Raw genomic sequence first — 7131 nt, forward strand, 5'->3', positions numbered from 1 at the left:
TTATTTTGCAATGCATGATAGCGACTCCTTTGTCTTCTTGGTCATGAATGGGATGAGGTGGGTGCTGTGATCAACCATCCACTTAATCACACAGCTCTCCCGCTGCTGCTTTGCCTGCAGTTGCTTCCCCCGTGCATCCATTGAGTCATTGACTTTGTCGTTGCAGTGCATTGCCATGCACCGGGCCACGCAGACCTGCAACCTCTCTCGTGGGCTAGTTCACCAGCATCTGGGCTTGTGGCCCTGGTGTGTGGCCACAAATGCACTGGTGTACTCGGGCACTGAGGCCAGATTGTCTTCACAACAACTGGCACTACACAGAATGTGATGCCCTGAGTCTTACAAATGTTCCCTCTCTCCAAATTCTTCACCATGGCGCCCATTGACTTCTGCACACAGAGCGGCTGCAGCTTCTCAAATGGTGACCCTGCCTTGCAGCCTCCCACGCCAGTGGGGCAAGAAGCCTTTACGAAAGTCAAAAGCTTCTCCTTCCTCCTGAATGAGGGCACAGGTCATTCTTGCCCTGCCTTTCTTCATGCTTACCTGTGGAATCTGCAAGTTAGTGGGCTTTTATCCAAAATATTACTTCACTAAAGTGCTTTCTCAGACTGCAGTCCTCTAGGCCACTCCTAACTCTATAAGAATTTATTCTTTTCATCACTAATAACCAATCCTACAGCTACTACTAATGATCTTCATTATAATATCCTTGTTTTCAGAGACCTCCAAACTGCATTAATAATAGCTAATATAGACTGAGCCCTTACTGTGTGCTGAGCACTGTTCCAAACACTTTATATTAAAAGTTCACAACACATCAATGAGGATGTTCCCTTAGTATTTCAATTTTATAAGCAACGAAACTGAGGGACCAAAAATGTGCATAAGACCCGAGAGATAGTAAGGACTGAGAGGAGATTCAACTCAGACCACCTGATTCCTGAGTGCACACTCCTAACAACTCTATGGTATCAAGTGATGTGGTTGTAATTTAAAATCTACCTACTATAGTAACCTAAAATGTAACATTAGTCATAAGTTTTATGGATGAATTAGTAAAATAAGCTACTTATGCTATTGTCTTTAAAATATTTAAACGTAAGTTATACATTTCTAAGTTTAACTAAAAGGTTCATGCATCTACATTTGACATAATTTAGGGCTCAAATGATGTCTCTATCTCTGTCCTATCTTAACCTTTCATCTGTCTTCATTTAAGGAGCAGGGGGTAAAAATAAGCTCACTAGTGACAACTAGATTATCTTTAAGGCTAAACTAACAGCCCCAAATAAAATTAAAACCCTCCTCCCACTGCTCCTGTTAAAAATGGAAGTCCTAAGGCGGTAGTTGATTGGCTCAACATGGAACATTATTGTTGTTAGGTCCTGTCCAGTCCTTGGTCATCCTCCTATCGATGCAGCCACTCTGTCAAGCCATCTTGTTGAAGTGCATCCTCTTTTCACTGCATGATGTCCTTCTCCAGAGGCTGATCTTTCCTGACAGAATGTGTAAAGGATGTAATACAGAGTCTTGCCATCCTTGCCTCTAAGGAGCATTCTGGTTGTACTTCTTTCAAGACAGGTGTGTTCATTTCTTTGGCAGTACATGGTTGTGTTAGGCTGGGTTGACTAGAGAAACCAATCCAGTGACACTCATGTATGAGTGTAAGAGAGAGTTTTAAATCAAGAAGTAATTATATACCAAGAAAACAGCCCAGCCCAGCCCAACCAAAGTCCAATACTAGTCCATAAGTCCCTCTTCTGACTCATGTAGCCACATGCAAAGATGCAGAATGTGGAAAGATTACGGATTTCACCAGTGGGTGAAAAGTCCTGGGTATCCAATGGCCATGGAAGCACAACAGGTCTCTGTCAGGTAGTGTGGCTCACCAACAGGAAGATAAAATCAGAGAGGTGCTGGGGTGGGGGGAGGTTCCCAGGACCCTTCTTATGAGAGGATCATACCAACAAGGAGGTACATCAGGCTGTGACCTGATGAGAGGCTAGACTCCACCCCTACACTTCTATATATGAAGCTGACATGCAATTATGGAACTACCACATAAGTACTTTCAATATTCTGGCAGCACCTTAATTCAAGTGCATTGATTCTTCCTTGGTTCCTTATTCAATGTTCAACTTTAACATGCATGTAAAGCAAAGAAAAAATACAAGGGCTTGGGTCAGGTGCACTTTAATCCTCAAAGTAACATATTTTTTTTCAACAATTTAAAGAGACGTACCCAATGCAATGCATCACTTGATCACTTGGCTGCTGCTTCTATGAGCATTGACTGTGGGTCCAAGAAAGACAAAATCCTTGGCAATTTCAATATTTTCTCTGTTTAGCGTAATGTTACCTCTTGGTCCAGTTGAAAATTTTGGTTTTCTTCAAATTGAGTTGTAATCCATACTGAAGGCTCTAATCCTGATGCCACATCAGTCTTCATATAATCAAGCTTCTCTGATCATTTGCTCATTATACAGATTGGTTAAGTATGGTGAGAAGATGCAACCCTGACACACACCTTTCCTGATTTTAAACCATTCAGTATGCCCTAGTTCTGTTTGAACAACTGCCTCTTGGTCCATGTACAGGTTCTGCATGAGCACAATGAAGTGTTCTGGAATTTTCATTCTTCTCAAAGTTATCTGTGGTTTGTTACAATCCACACAGTAAAACACCTTGGCATAGTCAATAAAACACAAGTAAACATATGTCTAGTATCCTCTGCTTCCAAGCCAAGTTCCATCTGACATAAGCAATAATATCCCTTGTTTTATGTCCTCTTCTGAATCCAGACTGAATTTCTAGCCGCTCCCTGTCAATGTACTGCTACAAGGAGGGTCTTCAGAAAAATTTTATTTTCATGTGACATTGATGGTATTGTTCTATAATTTTAATATTCTGCTGAGTCACTTTTTTTTTGAGTGGGTACAAATAATCACTTCTAGTCAGTAGGCCAAGTAGCTGTCTTCCAAATTTTCTGGCATAATGAGTAAATGTTTCCATCATCTGCTACTCAAGGTTTATATTTTTTTATTGAATTCGTTCAGTTTCAGATATGTTCTTCCTTTGGGGTTTCCTAACCCTAGGTCTCTGCACATTTCATTATATTTCACTCTGTTCTCCAGCTGCTCTTTCAAATTTTCTGTTCAGCCCTTTGAGTTCATCATTTCTTCCATGTGGCTTAGCCTCTCTCTGATTAAAAGTAAGTTTCAGGGTCTCTTCTGACACTCACCTTGATCTTTTCTCTCTTTCCTGACTTTTTAATGACCTTTCATTTTCTTTATAAATGATGTTCTTAAGACCATTAAATGAGGGAAGAGATAGTCTTTTAGAAAACTGAAACAGGATGCATATGTCACGCCATGTAGAAAAACTAATTCAATGTGACTCAGGACATAAATGTGAAAATTGAAACTATAAAGATCATCAAAGAAAAAATAAGGGAAAATTTAGGGACCTTAAACTATGGCATAAATAGTCTATTAAAGATAACTAAAAATACAGAAAAGCAGAAGAAAAATTATCTCTCTTGGACCTTTTAAAGGAAACTAACACATGCACATTTAAAAAAACGTCTCCAAAATATATAAACAGACTTGGAGAAAAATGGGGAGTGATATATGACATGGTATTGTCCCATTTTGAAGAGAGCATCTTGTTACAAGATTAAGGCAGGATCTATTCTGAATTCCCACCTTAGTCAAGGGTATTACGCAAGTTGCTACCTTTTGTTTCCTTGGGGACATGGTCTGCTGAAAGACAAAAACTACACCTCCATCAAAGCCATTCCTCTATATTGGAAGCAGAGAGAAAAGTCTTGGGACCCTCAAGAGGCACCAGCAGAGTACATTTGAAATCCCTGTCTGAAGTGTCAGAAGCCATACCTCACTAAGATCAGAGGCCAAGACAAAGGGACTATGAGACAGAGCAGAGGAGCAACACTGAGACTGTGAAACTGTGAGACCAAGCAGAAGGTGGGCTTCCTGGTCCATGGAGACCAGAGACCAACAGACCACATGCCTGACAACCAGAGAGACTTGGCTGATGGCCAAGTGGAAAAGCACTGTACCAGAGACTGTGTCCTTACAGTTTATTGATCCTGACTTGATAATGTGTTAGCTTCCCTAATAAACCCCCCAAAATGTGAGCTGTGTCAGTGAGTTCTGTGTGGCAACTGCAATGAATTATTGAAGCCAGAAAAATGGAGTGTTGTGGGAGGAATGAATGGTGTGTCAGAATAGGTAAAGAAAGATAGAGTGTGGAGGCATAGCTGACTTTTGCCTTGTGGCAATTAGCTTTGAGTTTGTGTGGAGTTAGATTCTCTTTCTTGATTGTGTAGACAGAGGAGGTCAGATATGTCCTTCTGCTCCATTTTCAGGCAGTTAAGTCAATCCCGATGATAAGGTCTGATATAATCTAAACACCTCCATAATTAAATTTGCTATGAGCAACCAATCAATTGAAAGCAAGTTTCCTCAGGGGTGTTGCCTGCTTTCACTATATGTGAATGCTGTGGAATAACTTGCTTTGTTTTTTGTTGGGTCTGGATCCTGCATCATCTGACCTGTCATCTGACCTTTGGTTCTTTGAATTTAAGTCAGCCACCTGTGATATTGTCTATGGATCATGAGACTTGTTAGCAGCTTGCATCTTACCTGCTGACCTTGAATCAATTTGCATTTGCAGCAAGGAGCTGTTCGTGTCATCCCAGAGCTCGTCAGGTCTTCTGTCATTCATGTTCAATTTGTCAGCTTGCGATGTTCTTAAAATTCAAGTGGGATAGACTCAAGGTCATATTTTGGCTCCTGTAGACTTAATTTAATTTTCTTCAGCTTTATCCTGATTTTACATAGGAGCAATTAATGAACTATTCCACAGTCCCATCCCATGCCCACCCACCCCCACCCCCGCCTAGTTTTGGCAAATGATATTAAGTGTCTCCATTGTCTGTGTGATGGCATGTGAGAATATATACAAGTACAAATATAGGTTGGCAGAGGATAGTTCTATGTATGTATTTGTATGTTTGCAAATATATCCAGGTATATACTAGAGTATTGCAGGGGACAAAATTATGTGACGTTTTCAACCATAACCAAATTTCTCAAGGGACTAAATCCCTTGGACTTATGACCATAGTATTGGGGTATATGAAGGTCAGTTGACATAACATATTTCATAAAGATTGTACTTTACAACCTACTTTAGAAGGTAGAAACTGGGGTCTTTGTAACGCTCACAGAGGTCATCTCTTCCAATCCAGAGCAAAGAACAGTGAGAAAAAAATTAGTCCACGGGACTAATGGGTCATGAGAACCACAACCTCCAACAGTGCTTGGCTACCACTACCAACTGCTTTGGTTAGTACTATAACAGAAGGTCTTGGAGCGAGTGGAAGAAAAATGTAGAACAAAAAGCAAAACCATGAAAATGAGCAGATTTCCTGGTCTGATACACTGTTAGAACCCCTGAAACTATGGCCTTTAGACATCTTTCAACCCTGGAATGTAATCCACTACCTGAGATCCTTTCAGTCAAGCAATGCTATTGTTTTTAGGTGCCATTGAGTCAATTCCAACTTTTTCATTCATTTCATAATACTGTGGGTGTGTTGTATATATTGTTCTTAATCTGATCTTCAAAATTTTACATAAATTTTCAAATATAATTTTATATCATTTAATTGTGATATATTTATGCTGAAGTAAAAGTAATGACAAAGTTTCAAGATGTGATTCTCCAAATAAGATATACTAACAAAAATGAGAATGAATCTTCAATTTTGACCACTATATATAATTTAGCATTGTTTGGACAAATTTGTAAGGCTTTTAGAATTTGGCCCTTGCCTCCCTAAAATTTTTTTGCAAATACTTTCTCATATGAAAATATGCTAGCAAGAAAATTAAGAGACAACCCATAGGATGGGAATACATACTTAGCAATCATATGCCTAATAAGAACTCACTGTCCAGAGCATATGTGACTCCTGCAAGCCACAACAACCAAAAAAAAATCAATAAAGTCAAAATCTGCTCCCTTGGAGAAAGATGAGGCGTTTACTCCTGTAAACAGTAACAGGCTCAGAAGTCCATGGAGCAGTTCACCTCTCCTACAGGGTCGCTCTGAGTCAGAAGTGATCCAATGCCAGGAGCGTTTGAGTTGAGTCTGAACTGACTGGGCAGCACACAGCAACAACAGTTTTCCATAATACTAATGAGCTCCGTAAAAACCTAGGTTATGTCTTACACACCTTTGCATCAACTGTAATAACTAATGTATATGTATGGTATTTGGTAGTTATTGATAAGCTGAATGTGAGGATGTACTAAGCAACTATTTAAAAGAAATCTAATAATTAAATTGCTATAATGAATATTTATTTCATAGAACTGTAAATTATCATAAACTTGATGATTTAAACAACAGAAATTTATTTTCTCATCATTCTGGAGGCCAATCAAAATTCAACCCATTTCCATCTAGTCGATTCCACCTCTTGGCTAGCCTATCGGGCAGAGTAGAATTAATCCATAGGGTTTCTGATGCTGTGAATCTCTATGAAAGTAGACTTCCTTGTCTTTCTCCTGTGGAGTGGGTTTCAAGTGCTGATCTTGTGCTTAGCAGCCCTGCGTTTAGCCTAATAATTGCACTCCTTCAAAATCCTTGTCCCTTCTAGATTCTGATGGACAAAGGTCTTCCTTAATATGTCTGCATAACTCCAATCTCTGCCTCCATCTCCACATTGTCTACTCCTCTTTTACTGCCTTCTCTGCAGTCACTCACATGGGCACATATCACTGACTTTAATCGCATCTCGCTAATCCAAGATGATATAATCTGTTGCTGTTAGGGGTTGTCACATCGGTTCTGACCCATTGCAAGCCCCTGCACAGCACAGCAAAGCACTGCAGAGTCTGGGGCCATCCTCACAATTGTTCCTGTGCTTGAACCTGTCTAGAGATTCTTAATTTAATTATTCACAGATTAGGTCACATACACAGATTCCAGAAATTAGGACCCTAACCTCCCATTTTAGGAGCCACCATTCAAACTCCTATGAAGCCTGAATTTAAAAATAAATTGTTTCAATCATGGACCATCTGAACAGGGAATCCAGGA

The 7131-nt window shown here is 39.8% G+C and overlaps 1 pseudogene; it reads right to left on the bottom strand.

Moving 5' to 3' along the window:
• LOC101642675 lies at positions 1 to 4746 on the bottom strand (annotated as a pseudogene).
• Positions 4747 to 7131: the final 2385 nt, after the last annotated feature.

The sequence above is a fragment of the Echinops telfairi genome, unplaced genomic scaffold (assembly GCF_000313985.2).
Source record: "Echinops telfairi isolate 266 unplaced genomic scaffold, ASM31398v2 ScPeMD7_7468;HRSCAF=8506_0, whole genome shotgun sequence".
Classification (NCBI taxonomy): Eukaryota; Metazoa; Chordata; class Mammalia; order Afrosoricida; family Tenrecidae; genus Echinops; species Echinops telfairi.